The sequence below is a fragment of the Papio anubis genome, chromosome 13, assembly GCF_008728515.1.
Source record: "Papio anubis isolate 15944 chromosome 13, Panubis1.0, whole genome shotgun sequence".
NCBI lineage: Eukaryota > Metazoa > Chordata > Mammalia > Primates > Cercopithecidae > Papio > Papio anubis.
Window position 1 is genome coordinate 23,973,754 of NC_044988.1, and position 23,053 is coordinate 23,996,806.

Sequence of the window (23,053 nt, forward strand, 5' to 3'; positions counted from 1 at the left end):
TGTGCATATATATATATATATATATATATATATATATATATCACCAGTAAATGCAACAATTTACAGTAAATGAGAAAATTCACTGAAAGACAAAAATTACAAAAACTGATTTATGAAAAAGTAGATTGTGTATATTTCTACCTCAGGTATATATATTCCTAATGAAACACTTTCCCATAAAGAAAAATGACTTCACAATAAATTGTATGAATTCAAAAAAGATATAATAACTGTCTTACAAAAATACTTTTAAAAATTAGAGGAAGGAAGCACATACACCAACTGTTTTATGAAACCAAGATTACCCTGATACTAAAACCAGGCAAAAATTCCAAAAATTCCAAAAAAACACTTAAACAGCAAAAAATTAACAAAGCCAAATTATAAGCTACAGAGTATGCTTCCTGAACATAGAAAAGAATCTTATCAAAATATTAGCAAATTGAATCCATCAATACTAGCGGTGTATGAAAAGAGTAGCATACCATGAACAAATGAAGTTTATTCTAAGAATACAAACTTGGTTTAATATTCAAAATTAATCAGCATAATTAATCATAGTAAATGAATAAGGAGAGACACGTATGTTTTCAATAGATGCAGAAAAGGCATTTGAAATATTCAGCCTCTTGACGGAAAAATCTCAGCAGACTATGAAAAAAGGGAATAGCCTCAAGCTAATAAAGGACATCTATGAAATATGTTCTGGAGTTAATATCATACTTAATGGTAAAATACAGAATATCCTACCTGAAAAGTCAAGGAAACACTAAAGATGTCCCCTTTCACTACTTCCTTTAAATATTTTATGCAACTTCCCAGCTACTACACTAAAGCAAGAAAATAAATAAAAAGCAGACAGAAACAAATGAAATATACTTACTCACAGATGACTTGATTCTATATGTAAAAAGTACAAAAAAGCATAAACCAAAAGTTACTAGACCTAGCACCTGAGTTTAGCAAAGCAAAGTTACAAGATGATAAATCAGTATACAAAAATCAAATGCTATTTCTATACACTAGTATCAAACAATTGAAAATGGAGATGGAACTTTAATACTATTTACAATAGCATTTTTAAAATAAGCAACACTGAGGAATAGATTTAATAAAACATTTGAAAGATCTATACACTGCAAGCTATAAAACAATCCTGGAGAAACTAAAGACCTAAGTACATGGTGAAATATATGCGCTCTATGAATTGGAAGACTATTATTGGTCAGATGTCAATTCTATTCACGTTTATCTATGGATTCAATACAATTTCATTCAATTCCATGAATTCAACAAAATTCCACATTTATCTACAGATTCAATGCAATTCCAATGAAAACTCTACAAAGCATTTTTTTAGAAAGTAATGAGTTAATTCTAAAGTTCATACAGAAATTAAAATAATTTTGAAAAAGAACATAGTTCAGGAATGTACTACCAGACTTCAAAATTTACTGTCAAGATAAAAGTATACTAAAATGTATAATATTTATGTAAGTTCAGGCAAACAGATTAATGGCAGACAATCAAGAGTCTGCCAGTATAGATCCATGAATATTTTGTCAATTGACTTCTGCTAAAGGAGTAAAGTCAACTCAATGGGGAAATGACTGTCTTTTCAACAAATTGATCTGGAACATTTTTGGATATCTGTAAGGCGAAAAATGAACTTCAACCCTTAACTTCCCTCTCTCTTTCTTCCTCTCTCTCCTTCTCTCTCTCTCTCTCTCTCTCTCTCTCTCTCTCTCTCTCTCTTTCAAAGGGGGAAATCTGTCTGACCTTGAGTTAGCTAAAATTTATTGGACGGGCACAAAATGCATGTAAAATAAAGAAAAATAATAATATTTAGACTAATTTATGAATTGATAAAATAAAACAAAAAACTGCTCTTCAAAATTTATCATTGGCAATATGAAAAGGCAAGTCTCAAATTGGAATAAAATTTTATATAGATAGATACAGATAGATATAGATAGATATAGATATAGATATCTCCCAAGGATCCTTTCCCAGAATAAAGAACTCTAAAATCTCAAAAATAAGACATACAATCCAATTTTAAAATGAATAAAATATTTGAACAGACACATCATGAAAAATAAATATTCAAATGGCCAATAAGCATATAAAAAGACATTCAACGTCATTAGCAATCAAGGAAATACAAAGTTAAACTACAATGAGATGCCAGTATACGTCCCCTTTCCTTTTTAATTTTGGCCATTAGAATTTTACAGACTGGCAATAGCAAGTATTGGCATGGATGTGGAGTAACTGGAATTATCATACATTGCTGGTGGGAATGTAAAATGGCACAGCCACTATGGAAAACATTTTGGCAGTTCCTCCTAAAGTTAAATCTACTTTTATCATATGACCTAACAATTGTAATCCTGGATCTTTACCCAAGAAAATGAAGACATCTGTTTACACAAAAACTTACACACAAATGTTCATAGCAGGTTTGTTCGTTATAGCCCAAAATTGAAAGTAACACAATTATCCATCAATAGTATATCCATAAATTGGACTACTATCAACAAAAAGAGCAAACTACTGTTATATACAACAACATGGATGAATCTCAAAAACATTATGGTGAGCAAAAGAAGCTGACAGAGAAGAGTACAAACTGTATGAATTCATTTATATGAAACTCTAGACAAAGCCAAATCTAATTAACAAGAACAGAAAGTAGGTCTTGGGTTACCTAGGGCTGGTGGCAGGGTGGAAATTGCTTGCAAAGGGGAATGAAGAAACTTTTTGGAGTGATGAAGATGTCCAAGATCATGTTCGTGGCTGCAGTTTAATAGCTGTATACATTTATCAACACTCAAGTAAGTACTATCTTCCTGAACCACTTTGTGGGGGAGCAAGGGGGAGAGATTTTGCCTACCTTAGTCATCAGTAACAATTATATATTGTATGCTTTCTCTGTGTAGTTGAAGTTTTTAACTTATGGCTCTGCATGAGTGCTAAAGAATCTATGAGCCCTCTGAAATTACATGCTAAATTTTGTGTGTATCCATATACAAATATTTATTTTTGCCAGACCTCCAGACCTCCCAAAAGGTTAAAAAATAAATTCTCTGTATTTAAAAAATCCTGGCTACTTTATATTTTATGTTTAACCACATATTATTAGAAAGTCTCTCCCCCTGTTAAAAGCCTCACAGAGTAGAATAACCTATTTTTCCTTCTCACTTAACCTAAAAAATGTCTACCATCAACACTCTTGATATGTTTTTGTGCATAAATACGAATACCGAACAAGATAAAGTCATAACTTTGCTTCAGAATAGTTGTGTAATATTCTGCCACATATTTTTCCTCTCAATACCTCGTTTTTTTCATTTGTATATTTCCAAATCATCTTCAAATACCCGTGAATCTATTTTTTCTTTTTGTTTTGTAACACAACATAAAACATTAACATAAACACATATACATATTGGCTTCTATATTGACTAACATTTAGCAACTGTTACTCTTGCGTCTTGTAAGAAACCATCTTGATCTCCATAGTCACAAAATGTTTTCATTTTGTGTTTTCATCTGCTGTTACCTTATCACTAATAACCGTGTAGTGGGTGCTGCCAACATATGTACCTGTAAAGCGATTAGACACTTTTCCAAGTAGGAGTTATAGCAAAATTTATATTTCAAATAATAAAAAAGAAGTTTTGCGTTTCTATTTTGATTTTTCTTTTCCTTCTATTTCCCCGATGTACTACTTAGTGCCTTATTATCAGAAAAACAAAACAAAACATTTGGAGCATATGCTTATGTGTTAAGAAAAGTAAGATAGGATTCAACATTTTAACTTTTTAAGAAAAGTCATGAAATGCACTTGCATGTATTGATCTTGGATACAACAATGTGAGATGGTCTGATTACACATGAGGAGAACCATTTTCATTTTGTGTGAGGAAAAGTGGACACATACTTTTACTATCCAGAGATATTTTAGTTTTATTTATAAGAAAATATGATATTTGTATTTTGTTCTAAATTATATAAAACATTATGCAGGGGTTTTTTTGAAGAAAAAATACAGATTAAGACAGATTGATACAAAAAAAAATAGTCTGGCAAACATGGTCTCTGTTGGGGGGTCAGGTGTTCATCAACTCTGTGCCATTTAATGAAGAAATTGTAGCACCTCTTGAAAGAAAAAGATGACCAAGAAACTTACAAAAATATACTGAAAGGATGAGTGAAGAATTAAGGAATTAGTAATAACTTATTTTCTTTTAATTTCTTGGGAGATTTCAATCCAAGACATATGTTTTTCAAATGCATACATTGAGTCACACTGGCGGCTGTAGCATAACAAAATTGAAGGTCAAATTCTGGAAATTCTAGTGACTGTTGAGTTAACAGAAGAGGGGTATCCCCCAGAGCAAAAAACAAGAGCATTTAGCTGTCAGCACAATCTGTATGAAATACCACTCAACATTCTCATTTTATTTAATCTGATTCCATACTTATAGCAAAACATTTTATTAGCATCTCAGAAATGCTGTTGTTGGGATGGTGTTACCATGGATGAATAACAGCTACCAGGGTAAATATACCTCTCATATTAGTGCATTAGTTGAGTAGTTTATAATCTTGGGGCTCTTGTGAATTACCTGAGTACGCCTCTTCCAGGCTTTGAGACATTCATCAGTCTGAGGCACCTGGTCATATACAACGACACAGTGTTTGGGCTACATTTTGTTTTCCATTATCTAGTTTTGTGCTCTTTACTCAATCCTCTAGATAATAAACAGTATATGAGCTAAGAAAATATTTGGCTGAGGTTTGGAATTTACATATACAGTGATGCATCACTTAACAATGAGATTATGTTCTGAGAAATGCACCATTAAGCAATTTTGTCATTGTGCCAATATCATAGAGTGTATTTACAAAACCTAGATGGTCTAGCCTACTACAAACATAGGCTATATGGTATAGTCTATTGCTCCTAGGCTATAAACCTATACAGCATGTTACTGTTCTGAATACTGCAGGCAACTATAACACAATGGTAAATATTTGTGTATCTAAACATAGAAAATGGATAGTAAAAATACTGTATAAAAGATAAAAATGGTACACCTATATAAAGCACTGAAAATGAAACGAAGCTTGAAAGAATGGAAGTTGCTCTAGGTTAATCAGTGAGTAACGTGAAGGTATAGGTCATTACTGTGTACTACTGTAGACTTTGTAAGCAGTGTACACTTAGGCTATGCTAAATTTATAAATTTTCCTTTCTTCAATAATAAATTAACCTTAGCTTACTATAACTTTTTTATGCTGTAAACTTTTAAATTTTTAACTCTTTGACTCTTTTGTAATAACTCTGCTTAAAACACACATTGTATAACTGTACAAAAATATTTTTTCTTTATATCCTTATTTTATAAGCTTTTTTTCTAATTTTAAAATTTATTTTTTTTAACTTTTTAAACTGTTTTTATTAAAAACTAAGACACAAACACACACATTACCTTGACGTACACAGGGTGAGAATCATCAATATCACCGTCTTTTATCTCCGTATCTTGACCCACAGGAAGGTCTTCAGGGGCAATAACAAGCATGGAACCATCATCTTCTAGGATAACAATGCTTTCTTCTGGAATATGTCCTGAAGGACCTGCTAGAGGTTGTTTTACAGTTAACTTTTTTTATATATAAGTAGAAAGAGTATACTGTAAAATAATGAAAAGTATAGTACAGTGAATACATAAACCAGTAACATAACTGTTTATTGTCATTATAAAATATTGTGTGTTGTACATAATTGTGTGTGCATAATTCTATGTACATAATTGTATATGCTCCACTTTTATACAACCGGCAGTGCAGATGCTTGTTTACATCAGCATCACCACAAACACACGAGTAACACATTGCACTACAATGTTCGGATGGTCATGACCACCATGATGGCTATGACAGCCATGACCTCATTAGACAATAGGAACTTTTCAGCTCCATTATAATCTTATGTGACCACTGCCACATACTGTCCTTTGACTGAAATGTTATGTAGTACATGACTGCATATGACAATGTTCTCTAACTATGGTTTAACTCATTCTACTTATATAATATTTTATAAATATGTGTATTTCTAAAAAACTGGAAATTGTATGAGCCATTCTTATTTAAATTTAAAAATATTTATGTCTTTAGAATTTACATTATTTTCCCAGCCATACAGAAAAATATATAGAGACATTTAATTATCATTCATTTCTTTGATGACCTAACTAGGAGGACCAGGACCCAATTTTTAAGATACAATTCATCTACTGCAGAAATGTTTCCTGGAATAAGACCCTTGCTGCAGTGCTTCAATGAACCGCAGGTTTTCTTTTCTTTTCTTTTTTTTTTTTTTTTTTTTATGGCTGAGTTATAGACTCTTGGAAAAGGAATTTACAGTGGAAATGCTGACACAACTTGAGTTCCAGTATGGTGGTGTGAACTCACAGCTATAATAATTAAGCAATTAGGCATGACAGAAAGTGTGAGTTGCCTGAGATAATCACACTCCTGGGGCATTGCAAGTCATGATCCAAAGATAAGTGTTTTTAACCTCCCAAGGGTGTGATTACCAGATGATAACCACACCCCCTGGAGAAGACTTATGATTCATAAAAAGTCTTTACTATAAGGAAAACGTGATTATGCTGCTGTATGCAGATGAAGCTGGCTGTGGAGACTGGTATGTGTATGCCACAAATTAATTAAGAATTGTAAGATGCATACCACTAATGGTATTGGGCACTGATCCCAGAGATCAATTTGTTTTCTTATCATTGTTGAAATATAAAGATGGGAGAAGGAATCTCCTCTTCTCAACTTCAGAAAGAAGTGAATGATTGTTTAAAGAAATCATAAAGGTTATATTGTCAAGCCATTTTATTGACTAGATTTTATCAAGCAATTCTATGACAGTCTCTCATTATCTGAACTACTCATGTTCCAGCAATTTGATCACTTTAGAATAATTACATCTTTAACAGCATTTAGTACTATAGTCCCATTCATTCATTCATTCATCCATTTTATTCCATTACCTAATGAGCACACATGAAACAATTATGCTGGTGGTATAAAGAAGCTTAAGTCCCAAATTCTGGTGATGGAACACAGGCACATAAATAATTATAATGCAGTGAGACAAGTGCCAGCATGGTGGTGACTAAAGTGTGGTATAGAAAGCAAGGAAGAAAATAAGTAATTCTAGCTGGGAAAGAATAAGAAAGCTTCATAGAGGAGAAAATATTTGATCTGGATAATAATTATAGTAGTTCCTACTTGCTGAGCATTTATTTTAGGTTAGACATTGTGCTGAGCATCTTACTTTCATAATCTTATTTTAATCTTCATAAGATCTGTGTTGAGGTGGGTGGTATTTTTCTTGTGTCACAGATGCAAAAGTAAGATGGAGTGATTATGTGCCAAGCTCAAGGTGAGATAACTAGTTGGAGACATGTTAGAACTAGAAAAATAGAGTTGTTTTCAGAACAAGTACTTTTAACCACTAGGTTCTATTTTGAAATAAAAGTGAGTTGCATCCTTGTTTATCTTAGTGTCTTATGAGAAGTGAAGTATCAAAGGAAGATAAATTTGGCAATATAAAACGGAGAGACTCAAAAGGCACAGCAGATTCCTTGACCATCCTTTGCAACCGGAGTCTTTGATGCACGGGTAGATACAGCAATAGAAGGAAGCCTGGAATAGTCAAGTTTGAATTACTTTTGGTCAAGTCACAGAGATTCAGTACTTTGCTTAACAGTTTGTAAGTTTGTTTTAAATGAATCTGCCTCGCTGATTTCAAGGTTAGTCACATGGGTCAGCAAGCAGTAAAGACTTCTTCTTTCATTTTTATTTACCAGGTTCAGAAACATTTCCTATGAATCTACATGATTATGCCAGCTATTGTAAAAGTTGTGTATATAAAAGATATGTAAAAATAATTGTTAATTATAGTTTTGGAAATCCCAAGTTCAATATCTTCAAAGATTAAGACAGTGGAAAAACAAAGCCAATTTTGATTTGAAAACTAAATGTAAGTTGCGTCACACATTAGGGAAGTAATGCTCTAGAACCCAATTTTAATGAAAATCCTGTGAAAAGCAGGGTTGTAGCTATGCTGAGAACTTTGGGACATGCCTAGAAAAAAATATTCGTATCAATAAGCAAGGCCTAGTCCTTTCAAAGTGCTGGAGTCTCTGAGAGATACATAACAGTATAAAACATGGCATCTGCTTCTTCTGAGTTTGTGCTCTGGTTGGGAGACAAAACATAAACAGTGTTTTCACAATCAATAAGCGAAATGACAGAGTTATATATTATTAACAATTATCTGGGTTTAGATGTCAAACTACTGGTCTTTGGAACAGTAAAAATGTAACAGTAAATACAGTAGAAATCATTTATGGGATTTTACTTATGATAACTTGGATAGTACAGACCTCTGAGTCAGTGAAGCTTGATTTTTAATTCTGTTTCAGGTTACCTATATGACCTTCTACCTGTTAGCTGATTCTTGTGTTTTATTATTCATTTTATATAAAATATAGTCAATAGTTCCCAATTCACAGGAAGGGGAACATCACACACCAGGGTCTGTTGTGGGGTGGGGGGAGGGGGGAGGGATAGCATTAGGAGATATACCAAATGTAAATGACGAGTTAATGGGTGCCGCACACCAACATGGCACATGTATACATATGTAACAAACCTGCACGTTGTGCACATGTACCCTAGAACTTAAAGTACAGTAAAAAAGAAAAAACAATAAAAATAAAAAAATAAAAAGTAAAAATTGAGCCTGTAATCCCAGCACTTTGGGAGCCAAGGCAGGTGGATCACGAGGTCAGGAGATCAAGGCCATCCTGGCTAACATGGTGAAACCCTGTCTCTATTAAAAATACCAAAAAAATAAATTAGCCAGGCGTGGTGGCGGGCACCCATAGTCCCAAGCTACTTGGAAGGCTGAGGCAGGAGAATGGCGTGAGCCTGGAGGCGGAGTCTGCAGTGAGCCGAGATCGATTGCGCCACTGCACTCCAGCCTGGGTGACAGAGCGAGAACCCATCTCAAAAAAAGAAACTGAAAACTGAAAGCTAGCTTTCTCAAAATATAGCTTCGCTTAATTTGGGGACAATGGAAATATTTTACATAATTATAAAATTAAAGAAAACGAAAATTCTTAAGAATAAAAATTTTAAAATGAACCTAAAAAAAAAAAATAGTTCCCAATTCACAAAGTGGCTAAGAATATTTTAAATGATATGTGTAGAGTTTAGCTTAGTGGCCAGGATATGGGAAGCGTTTATTAAATGACAGCAATTATAATGATGATCACAATAGCAATCATGTGATGGTAACTGTGCTAGACACTAATGTAAATATGAGTGAGAAATAATCCCTCTGAATTTGGCAATGACTTCCCCACTATTGACAGTTCCTGGGTGTTTCACCATCCCTTGTTGTTCTATACCCATTTCTGTAAACAGTATCTTCATTAATTTTTTGATTAAATACTTCAGAGTATGATACAGTTTGACTGTGTCCCCACTCAAATTTCACCTTGAGTTGTAAAAATCCCCACGTCAGTCTCCACATAGGGTCATGTGGAGATAATTGGATCATGAGGGCAGTTTCCCCTATACTGTGCTTTGGTAGTGAATAAGTCTCACGAGACCTGATGGTTTTATAAACGGGAGTTCCCTTGCACAAGCTCTCTTTTGACTGCTGCCATGTAAGATGTGACTTTGCTCCTCCTTTGCCTTGTGCCATGATTGTGAGGCCTCCCCAGCCATGTGGAACTGTGAGTCAATTAAATCTCTTTCCTTTATAAATTACCCAGTCTCAGATGTAGCTTTACTAGCAACATGAGAACAGACTAATACAGGGTATAAGAGCTCTTTCCGACGGGACCCTGATGTTATATTTTTTAAAGTGATTCAATATACGTGCTCCTTTAAGACATTAATATATCTTAATATAAAGATAGTGTTCTAAATTGCTTACAGTTGGTAAAACTGCTACTTTAGGATGATGTATGATGCTTATCCTGGGGAGTTTATTACCCGACACACAAATTTGGACCTCAGGAGATTCCCTATTCCCTGGTTATGAGGCTCCACAGGTGGTCCAAAGTGAGCTGAATGGATATGGTTCTCCTGTGGGAGTTTCAAAGAATGACTCTCACCATGGTGAGCACAACCTGAAGGACCTGTTTTGCTTCTTGTTCATTCTTCATTACCTACCTTCTCCATTTTTAGAAATAAATATAGAATTAAAATTTTGAATGAGATACCTTTAGTTTAGACCTTAAGAACCCTAACATTGGCCCTGTGACAAATTTTTAAAAACGTAAGTTCTTGCTTCCTGAAGTGAATTTTATATGATTTTCTGGTTTTAACATGCTTGTTACACGTGGTCCTACAGTGCTCTCCTAAACTTTGCTAAAAAGAAGATATGACAAGACCAAATCATAGGACCAAAATCTGAGATCACATTAAGAATGAAACTTTAGAAACACTAGAAAGTTTATTTATTTGGGCTTTTGGAATTCTTGCAGTCACTAGGAATCACTTCAACAGGGGAATTTTCAGAAAAAAAGTAATGTGAAGAATGTCCAAGCCATGAGCAGGTTACTGAGCCAGTCGGAAAGGTAGCTTATTCACTGGTAAAATGAAAATACTACCCAACTTACAGGGTTGTTGGGATATCAAAAGAAAACAAGGAAAGACCATATCAACATGCTGAGCACCAAACAGTTATACAACAATTTAGAGCTATTATTGCAATCACAATATTAATGATGTAGACTTCTTTCATTAACTTTTGGTGTGGGGTCAGTTTAAATGTATTTTAATTAAACATTGCTGTCTCAGTAATTGAGTTGGTGAGATAAGGAAAGATAGCCAGTGAACCTTTGGAATATATTGCTCACAATTTTAAGCACTTTACTCTTCTCTTATTAATTCATACACTGATAACAAATTTTCTAGGTAAGTTATATAATTCCCATTTTATATATAAGAAAACTGAGACACAAAGAAGTTAAATGACTTACCTGTGTTCATATGACTAATAAGAATAGAGGTGGGATTTGAATTCAAGCTTTCTGATTCCAGAGAGAGTTCTTAGTCATGAGGCTTTCTTCTTCCCAAGACCTACAAAGTGTGTTTGGAAAGCAGGAGCTGATACGCTGTCTGAGAACAGTGGAGATTCAAGTTAAAAATTACTAAATTTAAAAACACAGCTACTTAAAATCTTTTCTAGAATAGGCAGGGGAAAGCAATAATTATTACTTGATAAGTACACATGGGTAAATGGACATATTATGTCATACTTCTTAACTGCATATTTATCTACAGCTTGCAATAAAATATTTTTATTTCAGATGTGGCCTTAAAAAGATCATGAGAAATAGTGTATATTCAAAAAAAAATCCAAATTACTTCAAGTTGTTTAATTAAAGATGAGACTTTTCTTATCTATTTTAGGTCAAGGAAGTGTGGGATTGGAAGCTGAAAAAAACCCAAATGACTATATGGGAGGTTATTGAATCTGACTTTTCATATCCTTTCAATCTGTTGTCATTTTTCATTTGCCCAGAATCAGATAAAATTTAATCATAATGTTATACAATTTCTCAAGCTCAGAAATAAATTAATAATTTTAAAAAGAGAATTAAGGAAGTCTGAAAATAATATGGGATTGGATTAAATGTCTTGTAGTTATTTTCTCTCTTTCAATTGCTATTAGGAAAACATGTCTTGATGTTTTTGTCAGTGGATAAAAGTAGAGAATGCCTAAGCATTTAATATAAGTTGAAGAAATAAAACAACAATTGTCTTATAAAAAAGGAATACTGTTAAGATATTTAAACAGTGTAACTGGATTGAAAATAAATTACTGATTTCCAGAGGCTGGGGGAAAAAGAGAATGGAAGGTGGCTGTCAATGGGAATAGGGTATTTTTTTTTTGAAGTTATTAAAACATTCTGGAATTAGATAGTTATGATGGTTGCAGAACATTGTGAATATACTCTACTAAAAACACTGAATTGTACATTTTTAAAGTAATAAACATTATGCAAAGGTATGTGAATTGCATCTCAATTTAAAAATCTAATGCAAAAATATCCAATGATTGCAGAATCTTTGCATATAAAGGGAAAGACTGCAGTACAGGTCACAGGAACAGAATTTTAGAGTTGAAATCATTAAGGATATTTAACAAATAAATGAATAAATAAGTAAAGGTCACAAAGCCCAATAAGTTGGAAGAACATAATTAATCTCCACCTACTCATGATTCAAAGGTAATGTACTCAAAGTGGCCACATTTTCCAACCTAATAATTCAAAGGGGGCAAGTAGGCTAACAAAGTACAGTGATCGCCTGGTACTTTATATATAACATGACATGGGAATTACAATTTTAAGATCTCATTGTCGAAACTGGAATATCCAGATTTCAAGTAATTAGGGAAACAGCAGGATGTAATGTTTAGACCACGACTATTCTGGAATATTCAAAATTACAGATTCATGTTTCTTATTAGAATTCTTCATTGGCTGAAAGAAATGCTAACTAAGTGAAGCAAAAAACAAGAGAGAGAATAAAATATTAGAGCACACAACACTTAAGGGAAGTTGGAAAATTAACCATATATAAAGCATATCCAAGAAATCCTTTGGAGAATATGGACTGGGAACTCATGGAAGGCTTTCCTCAAAGACCACCATGGAAATACCTCAGATTCAACCACTTCCCTTCCTTATGTAAGTCTGCTTAAGATTTATGTTCCTGGAAGAAAGAACACTTGACCATCATTTATTCTTAGAGAAGGCAGAAAAATATATGGCTTGACAGTTTTAACTTGATTGCATTCAGTGGAGGAGTCATTTCCCAAGGAACTCATGCCAAATGATGGGGAACAGGAAGGAAAGCATTCAAAACAACATATGTCAACAAAAGCCACCATTTTTAAGGACTTTAGTTTCCTCATTTGTTAAATCAGGTAATAATGTTACTCACCTCACAGGCTCAATACTTACTCCAATGTCAGGTACATAATAAGAAATATATATTTATTAGTTATTATTATTAATATATATGAATAACATAAAAATATATAATATTAATGCCTATTACAAAATATTTAAACATTAAGAAGATTGTGGAATAGCTATTTCTTATAAATAGATGACAATAAGTCAAAGCAATATGATTATATTCACTTAAAAATTCAATAATTTTTGTTGCTCTGCCTATGGAGTAGCCATTCTTTTATTCCTCTACTGTCTTAATAAACTTGCATTCACTTAAAAATAATTAAACAATTTTGCTGTATTTCCAATTGTGCTCCTCAGTTTATGCAAATTAGTCAGCTTTTCTCATAGTTCTACAAAAAATATTTAAATTATTATTCTTTTTTGGAGAAGGGCCTTAAATAAATTCAAAATATTCACCTTATTTATATACATTTTTAGCACTGATGTTGATTTAGGCAGAAGGTAAACTACATAGCATCAGCATTTACACAATCATTTCTACACCAAAGAATGCCACACATAAATGTATTATACATTATAAGATTTAGCTGGTTCTTACAATATTAGTCTAGTAACAATAGGAATCCATAATTTCACTATAGTCATTAATCATTCCTGCTCTTTTAACAATAAACTCAACAGAATGGACTGTCATATAGGGGTCAATTTTCAAATAAACATGATCAAATAACCTCCAAAAAAATAAGAAAAACACAGTAGACAACCTGTATTCTTCAGTAAGTTTTCTTTGCTGACTTATCTTTGGTGAGCAAATTCAGTGGAATCCTTACTTCTGCTCTTGAAAAAGTAACCTCCTTCAGTAACCTCCAAATTCTTAGCTGCAGCTGAAGGTTTTATTTCCTGGCAGAGATAAAATCAATGATGTATCACTAGATTTAGAGCTCTAACAAAAATATGTCCATGTTTCCACTTTCTGACTCCTCCCCACCACATCCACAGTCAGGGACAACACCTCCAGCTATCCTCTCTCTCCAATTCAGAAAGCGAATTGGGGGAGTGGCAAGGGGTGATTTTCATTCAACTACCTGCATCAATTAGGAACTTATAACAAGAATTGGGCCTTAAATAATTGTAGGAGGAGCTGAGAGAAATAAAATGTCCAAAAAGGTCAAAGAAAAGTTTCCTAACCAGGCCCAGCACTGGAGAACAAATGGAACAAAAATAAACCCACAGGGAGAAATGAATTTTCCCAAATAGTGTATACAAAAATAAAGTTTCAATTGTTGAAAACAAATAAGTTATCCAAAAGTAATGTTTTATTTTAAAATAGAAGCTAGTAGCTCAAAAAAAAAAAAAAAACTAATGATACTTGAAAAATCATTGTTTGAAAGAAAACAGAAGACAGTGATTAAAATTCAAATAACAATATTCCTTCTTACTTTGACCACTGAAGAGTAAATCTGGGGACTCCGATTTTTTCCAAGTTTCCCTAGTTCATAGGTACCTATGGAGTGACATAATGGCAATAGGAATTTGGCTCTTCATACTATCTTCCCAAATTGTTTCGGCAGCCCACCATGAAGTTTGAAGTCTTCTTTGGGCTCTCATATGTATGCACAAAGTCAGCTTCCACCAGGCATTGCTGCTATTTTGCCTGTGACACAGTGCCCTAAAGATAACTTTAGGATATCTGATTACCATTGTTCATCTTCCTCGAGGCATCTGAGGGGACCATCACATTCAATAGCCTCTCCTAGTTGCAGCGTGGAAGAATATCTGAAAGAAGCCACAGAAGGTGTGCAAGATGTTTAATAGCCTAATGTGCACCAAGAAAAATAAAAACCTCTTCATGTTCATTTCTTTTGTATTCTGTGGGAGTGGCCCCCAAGCAGAGATGATTATATCCTCAAAGTTTCTCATGAAAACTATTCTTTGTTTTGTTTTGTTTCTTCTCCTATTCGTAGCTCTCTATATTGTTCAGATACCAGAATAAAGGGATGCATTTGGACACAAACCCATATTGTCCTCTTCATTCTGTTCTTTTCTTTCTCCTGTGATTCTGCTGTCAACAATGTTTAATTCTCCAAAGCAGAATAATAGAAATATAATGAGTTAGATGTGCAATGTAAAATTTTAATTTTTCCTTGAGCATATGAAGAGAAACACATGAAATTATAATACATTTTATTTAACCTGTTGTATCTAAATAATTATTTTAAGATGAAATCAATATAGAAATTATTAATAAGATATTTTACATTTCTTTGGTATTAAGTCTTTGAAATCCAGTTGTCTATTTTACACTGACAGCAAATTGCCATTCAGACTGGTCACATTTCAAGCGCTTAATAGTCATGTACAGCTACTGGTACTATACTGGATCATGCAGCTCTAAAAAGCCAAGCATTTGACCTAAGTAGTTGCTGAAATAATCTTTTTCTATCAAGACTATAACTTATATAAATTGAAAACAGCTGAACAATTTCTTGGAAAATAACAGTAAATTACTACCACTTAATGTAACTTTCATTCTTCAGATAAATGGATATTTCACTTTTTTGCCCTTGTGTAATTACCTTTGATATCTATAATTAATGTAAACATATTAAAGACAAGGCTTCCAGAACCATCAAACAGAGAAAGCTTTACCTAGAAGAAGTAACTTGATCCTTCTGCAATTTTCTTTAAAGGATAGAATCCTTTAACAGATTTTTATACCCCAAATTTCTCATCAAGTGTTTCAAAAATGATAATATTTACCAGTGCCAAAACATTATTTTATGATAAGTGGCTCCATGAACCCATCTCAAAATGTGGATACCTACGCTTTATTTTTAGTCATTTATATCTTCCTCTTTATGAGCTAAATAATGTGTCTAAATTCCAAATCATGTGAAAACTAACTTTCTTTTGGGGAGAATCTGAAGATGAGAAAGATATGATAAAATGAAGCAAGGTTACGAAGGCTCACTTATATGTGATTAAAAATCACACTTTGGGGGCTGCTTTACCTGGAGTCAACAGTTCATGCTGAAAGTTAGTGATTTGTTGGCTCCAAAAGTAATGACCATCTTCTTTTGTACAAGTTGCAAATGGTAGAAAGAAGAGAAGGTGTCAATTAAAAAACAGAACTCCAGACTCTACTTTAAATGATTATTAAAGTGACATGTATCAGGGCTTTATTTCCTCTCATACTTTTTAAAGAAACATGAAATTTCTTCCTTTAGCGACTTAGCACTTGTTTGGAGAATTACGTAGAACCATTAGTGAGGTAAGCTACAGAGATGCCTTCCCTGGCCATATGATCTAAACCTTTAAATACAATCTTGAGAAACAAATATCGAGAAAAATCTAATTCATTTCCTTCTCATGTGTAAGTTTTACTTGCATCATACAAAAGTAGGTGACTTATACTGCCATCTCTTTTTGCAAAGGAGCCAGGTATTTGCATCTTTGTGTGGTGATTTAACAGTCACTAAGCAGCAGGAAATAGTGCTCACCTCAGCAGAAGATGGGATTGCTAAAACTAGGTAACATTGTCAGAGCACAGCTGGGTGGTCAGGACATTGGATGGTAATTACTAGCCAGTGAAAAAGAATGAGCTCTAAATGAGAAGATGAAAAGACCAAGGCCTTGGGGATTGGGTTTTTAGGTATAATTAACATAAATCAAGAAAGAGATTTGGTTTGGCCAAAATACAAGAGGAGATCTATTTCTAAGCTTCTGCTGTGTGAACCTTAAAATGTCTGCAAAAGCACTTGGATACACTTTCTCCTATTTCTTTCACAGCTGTGGTGTGCTATTATTTCTATGGTTAATAATTACAGTAATATTTTCCATAGTACCTTTCTCCTGAAGTCTATAGGACATCAGGCAAAAGCTTCCAAATTCTGTGAATAACGTTTATGTAATAAGCATTGCAAAATGTCAAATTAGTGAAAAAAGAATAAGATGTTAGCTTGTGACAGGAAACAAGGAAGAGATGATTTAGAATAAAATAGAATGGAAAAATCAAAAGAAATTATCTGTTAACAGCTAGTGAACACAGCAGACAAATCCATGCTCCTTGGCCAAACTTTTCTAGAAAAATCTTGACACATTATGGAGTAGTCATATTTGAAAGCCATCACCCAGGACCTTTTAAAATTACAAGTAAAAGATGTAACTGACTTTATTTTTTCTTATTTCACGCTCTGTACTCAGGCCAAGTGTTGAAGGCATCAAAACCATAAGGTAAACTAGGAGACAACTGAGTACTACAAATTTCGCATGAAGAGGAAACAGACACCTGAAAGAAGGTAGAACAGAAAGAAAGAAGAGTTATTTGACGTTGTTCCCATTTGTGTCAGGAATGCCCTGGCCATCTGAGATTGATAATTGAGGTGCTACCTGCCTTTGTTTTGTATTACTATTTAGTTGTATCAGTCTGTGCTGGATAGTCATAGACAGCATTTATTGAATGGCTGCTCATTAGCAGGCAATGTTCTAAGCGTTTTACCTGGGCAATTAATTCAATATCACAATCTTATGAGATCAGTAGCATTATTACCACCACAATTTTCAGATGAGAAAACCAAGGCACAGAGAAGTTAAGTGACTTATCCAACAGCACATGGTTAGCAAGTGGTACAGTTGGAATTTGAGTATAAACAGCCTGCCTCTAGAGCCCATCCTTTTTACCATACACTATATTGATGAAAGTTGTAAATGCACTTGCCAACTGAGGAAGAAATAGATGGCTTATAGGAGCTTAGCAGAAATGCTGTGTTAGAGGGAGCAAAACAAAATATCTCTGCTAGTCTCTGTCTCGAAGAGGTAAAACCCTATGTACTTACTGGAACCAGGTGACATCCCATTTCTATTCCTGTGTATGCTCCTTTTTGCCAATGCCTACTTACTCTCTCCCATTTACCTTATGTCCTGCTTCACATCACTTTATGTCTACATTTGTACAAACTCTAGGTATCACTCTGAACTATACTGAGTTACATTAAGTTCTTACAGTAACTGAACATACCATACTTTAAAAAAATTAAAGCAATGATTTCCATGACTAATTAAAAGTTAAGAATGCAAAGTCTTACAGAAATATCTATATTGGGAAGATTTCATGCTCTGATATCAAATGAGAACGAGAACTCAGACAAGGCTTGCCCAAGTATTGGGCAGTTTGACCCAGTCTGCATAGCCTCCACCTATTTATTTTCACAATTCTAAATCATCTTACTGTTGGGCTGAAATAATTATCAACTAAGTGACAGTAGAATCTAATAGAAGTTTGAAACTCTCACAATCAATACTGGTTGGCATAAAGTCCCACTAGGGAACAATGAAAAATGTACTTGCTAGATTTCTAACAATAGGTCAGGTTACTGCTATGGCATTTCTGACTAATGCAGATGCTTCTGAATTGTACATTGAAATATATGCTGTTCTTTCTGTAGGGCAGTTGTTTTTGTTTCTCTGTTTTCTCAACATAATTTGGAAAGGAGAATAGGAATTAAAATTTACGGCTTGCAAACCTTGTTTTGATTTCCTTCTTTTAGGTAAGCTTCTTTATTAACAATACTGAAAATGAATGGGTTCCCTTCTTATCGAATTATAGTCTCATGTCTGGTCCAGCTATATAGAAATATAATACAAGAAATCAAGGAAAGAAAGAGTTGGGGTAATTAAATACATTTCTAAATTTAGTCAAAGCTACCTAGAAGTTATGGTTAAACATTAATATTAAGAATGTTTGTAAGAATGTTTGTTAGGATGTCTGTACTATGTATATATTAAATACAAAGTTTTGAGAGTTAACTCTTGGCTCTTTGAGTAACGTTCACAGGTCAAAAGAAAACGGAGCAGTGAGGCAATAAATGGCTTAAGGCCATTTGGGCAATGGCTTTAGGCCATGTGGAGTCACTGACAGGTTTTAAACAGGAGAGTTCGAGCCGTAAGTTAATTTCAAAAAATTAACTTTTGTGGAAGATGGATTGGAAAAAATTGAAGCTGAAAATGCAGGAACAAGTGAGTAAGCAATTGTATTATAATATTTTAGTTATTCTCAGTAAATGGTGATTTTGCCCCTCAGGAGTCAATTATCAACATCTAGAGATATTTTTTATTTTCACAACTGAGAAAGATGGCGGTGCTGCTGACATCGATTGAGTAGAGGTCGGGAATACTATAAACATACTACAATGCACAGGACAGCCTGCTACCACAGGGAATTATCCAGCCCAAATGTCAATATTGCTGAGGTCAAGAAATCCTATCTTAGTCCACACACAAAAATATAAGGGACTGACTCAAACATATAAAAAGTAGAAACAGAAACATTTTAGGATATATAGTTTATCAAAACTCAGTGACTAATTAAATGTGGTCAGTAACAGACATTAAAGGGTCTTATCATGTCTATTAAATAGGGTTTTGTAAAATCGTACTTATGCGCAAAAGAACAAGGAAGGGACTACAGACAGCAGAGACAGTTTCAATAGAAAGTGAGAGGGTGGGAACAGGACGTTGAGCTTGAGGTGTCTGTGAGACATCTGCTTCCCATTAAATTATACAAGTCTGAAATAGAAGTCTATTTTGAAGATACAGATTAGGAAGATATCAACAGATGGCGGTTGGAACTGTAAGAATAGATAAGATGCCAATGAGAAAGGGTGTGGGAGTGGAAAGATAAATAATATTGGGGGAGGGTGAATGGACAGGCGTGGTTACAGACTCAGAGACACATTTGAAAATGTGGAAGGAGAACTTGTTCAGTTAGTACAAGTGTGTTAGCTGAGCTGTGAATAACCTCAGCTTTGAGAATTCATTGCTCTCCTAAGTCTTTGTACTCTTAGAAATTATTAATTACACAGGAATCCACTTTATGCAAAAAGGGAAGCAGAGAGGTGTTGAACTGCTGTTAGATGAACATTTTGAAATAAATAAATATTCAAGAGAAATGAATGTGTACATCCTTTAATAAATGGAAATACTTGCTACAAAACTTCTAGTTAGTGGCAAAGTTGTTTGATTAATTGTAACTTGTAAAACTATGATAAAATTTCAAGATTGAATGTTAGGTTTTAGTAACAAAAGAAAAGCTAGCCCTTGTTTTTAAGAACACTAATTTGCTCTCTCGAAAGGAAATCTCCATAAATTATTGCATAAAAGATATAAAGTCTGGTAGAGTATTTCAATACTATTCTGTAACTCCGACCCAAAATTATTTCCCAGTTACTTTAACAAAACAGGAAGTAATTAAGGCTATGACAACATATTTTGAAGAAGTATATTTTGAAATAATATATTTCATGGTAAAAGATTGATCTCAACCATTAAGAAATAAATGCAAGTTGCATTTTTCTTCTATCGTAGGTATTATTCTCTACTTCTTGGTAAAATTTATCTTACCTAAATTTATTCTCTAATTATTCTTACAGTGATACTTAACCACAAATAAGTTAAGCATTGTTATACATAACTTAGAAAAAAAAAATTAGCCCGAAAATTTGTTATTTTGGATATCACATTCTATCACATAATTTGCTTGCCTGCTCTTGCTTCCAAATGCCCAAATTTGAGTTTAAACAAGTCAGTCAGATATTTAGTGGTAAAAGCAGAAAATAACCAATGTCAAAGTATATTTATAAATATATCAAGTAAGAAATGAGTATGGCCTGTGAGTATTGTTTCAAAGTTTTAAATAATCATGAGTATCTTGACCCAGCTAAGTTTTTATGAAAACCACGCCTTGACCTTTATGAAACGGATGGGGTTGGAGAAGCTGTTAGGATAACAATTTAATAGACAGAAGGTGCCCTCGAAGGTCAGAATAGTCTTGTTCTATTATTACTTCACATTTTCCTTAAATTGTGTTTTCCAAATAGTCTAATACTATTGTATTAGAAATATGTTAAGGCACAGGTAGTAACTGGTTTCACGGGCTTAGATTTTCATTACTGGTTCTTGCCACTTACTGGAGAAACTAGAAATAGCCACTTTTCATGTTTCTGTTTCACTTGCCTCCAGCGGCTAGGTAGCTCACATCACCTACCTTATTGGTAAGCTTGGGGGAGTAATGGGAATAATTGTAAATCAATTTTAGAAATTTGACAGGCATGCTATACACTATCATTATTAAAGTCATTCTTGTGAATTACTACAGAGATAAGAAAAATCTTTATGGTCAGTGTATTCAAGTTTACATAATAAATCATGTGATGTAAAGAGAAAGCTGTAATTTCAAGAGAAGCAGTGTTAACATATAGTCTACTAGTTTAAACATACTTAACAGGATACATTATTATTGCTACTGGACAACATTCCTAAACATTCTACAAAATCAGAATCTACTAATTCTATATTCTTTTTCCCAAAATAGAATTAACTTTTTTTTCACTTTAAAGGAAAAAATAACCCACAAAAGCAGCTTTTCGTAAATCAAAGTTTTAATAAAATTGAGATGTATCATTTAACAGAGAATATATCACGTTAGCTAAGCAATGTATTCATTGAACAGCACTGAAAATAGTAATGAAATAGCATCTTATATCAAATAGAAAACTAGTTAGCTTTAAAGCTAAATGAAGACAAGCTCCTCCGGAAAGGTAAAAAGACAGTGTTTCCTAATAGAAAGGAAAATAATATAGTATCTCAAAATAAAGTTAAAAATACCATTCCTTAGAATACACCATAATTCAAAAGAATCTAGATTTTTCCTCCTTGGTTGAATAGGTCAGTTACTGAAATCTGCATTCCTTACTTCCAATGTCACGTTGCTTTTAGGAACTGAAACTGTGTAACCTTGATGCTGAATAATTAGGTGGAATTTCGTTTATTATGTCCATGTCTCACATACTGAGTATAGGTGTACACATTTATTTCCAAATATGTATTCCACAATGTTTTTCTCCCCCAGAAAAGGTAGGGATGAAGACATCACCAATTAAAAAAAAAATCTGTGTGTATGATTTTTTCAAAATTTCTTCAGTAAGGCTACACTAAGCATATTGAAATAAAGCAAGAAAGTCAATGTTAAAAAAAAAAAAAAAGAAAAGAAAAAAACAAAACAGGCAAACAACAACAAAACAGAACAAAACAAGAACCAGTTTGAATGCTGTGGTGCTGCTATAATCCACCTCCAAACTCACCAGTTGTATTTCTGTCAAGTCTACCTCTTTTCCTTTAGATGGCTATTAAATGTTAATATCTTATTTGGAAACTACAGCAGAAATTTAAACAAATCAATACTTTAACAAACTGAAGAATCAATTTGTGTCCTGTGACATGAAAATGACAGATAATTGGGATGTTGAGCCAAAAAAAAAATGCAATTTTCTATCACAAATGTAGATCAGTTGTCTGTTCTTTCCCTCCTTTCTTATTTCCTTTATTCCTGTTTTCTCCCTCCCTGCCTTATTTTCTTGGAATTAAGAACTATCAAAACAATCATAAAGCCTGGAAAGCATAGTAGCAGTGAACATGAATTCTGAAGTCAGGCTCAGTGAATTCAATTTCTGGCTCTACCAGTTAGAGATGTGCAATCTTAAGTTACTTAGCTTTTCTAGCTAAACTTCCTTATTTGTTAAAGGAAAATATCAGTACACATCCCATAGTAATGTTGAAAGGTTAAACTAGTTAATATTCATAAAACCATTACATCGTTAACTTCCATATGAGCTTTTGCTTTTATAATTCTCAGTTTTAAAAAACAAAATTTGGCCAAAGAGTGTAGAACAGCAATATACGAAAGCCATGAGGTAGGAAATAAAGAGGAAACTAAGAAGGAACAACAGCACTTAAGGAAATATGATGAGTGAGCTTAATAACATCACAAAAGGTAGCTTCCAAGGAAATCCCTGAAATTATTTTAAAATGAAGATAATAAATCTACTTCTATCTGCTTTCTCTTTCAGAATATTTGCACCAAGGGTTTTAATAATAAAGAAATGCTCACTATTTCTCCTCCACAATCACATCTAGGATCATTTAATGTTCTCTGGTGTGGCATTCTCTATTAGTTC

The 23,053-nt window shown here is 33.4% G+C and overlaps 1 long non-coding RNA gene across 4 annotated transcripts in view; it reads right to left on the bottom strand.

Annotated features, from left to right (window-relative positions):
• The window catches only part of LOC110741444, a 63,276-nt gene extending 44,208 nt beyond the window's left edge, over positions 1 to 19,068 (bottom strand). The window contains exons 1-4 of one of the 4 annotated variants that reach the window (XR_004177833.1): positions 14,742 to 15,274; positions 13,808 to 13,943; positions 11,094 to 11,193; positions 5,502 to 5,653 (exon numbers count right to left, since the gene is read on the bottom strand). This is a non-coding gene — a long non-coding RNA (uncharacterized LOC110741444). Of the gene's footprint in view, positions 1 to 5,501; positions 5,654 to 11,093; positions 13,944 to 14,741 lie in introns of all 4 variants that reach the window. The other 3 variants (XR_004177831.1, XR_004177832.1, XR_004177830.1) reach the window with 3 other exon arrangements.
• Positions 19,069 to 23,053: the final 3,985 nt, after the last annotated feature.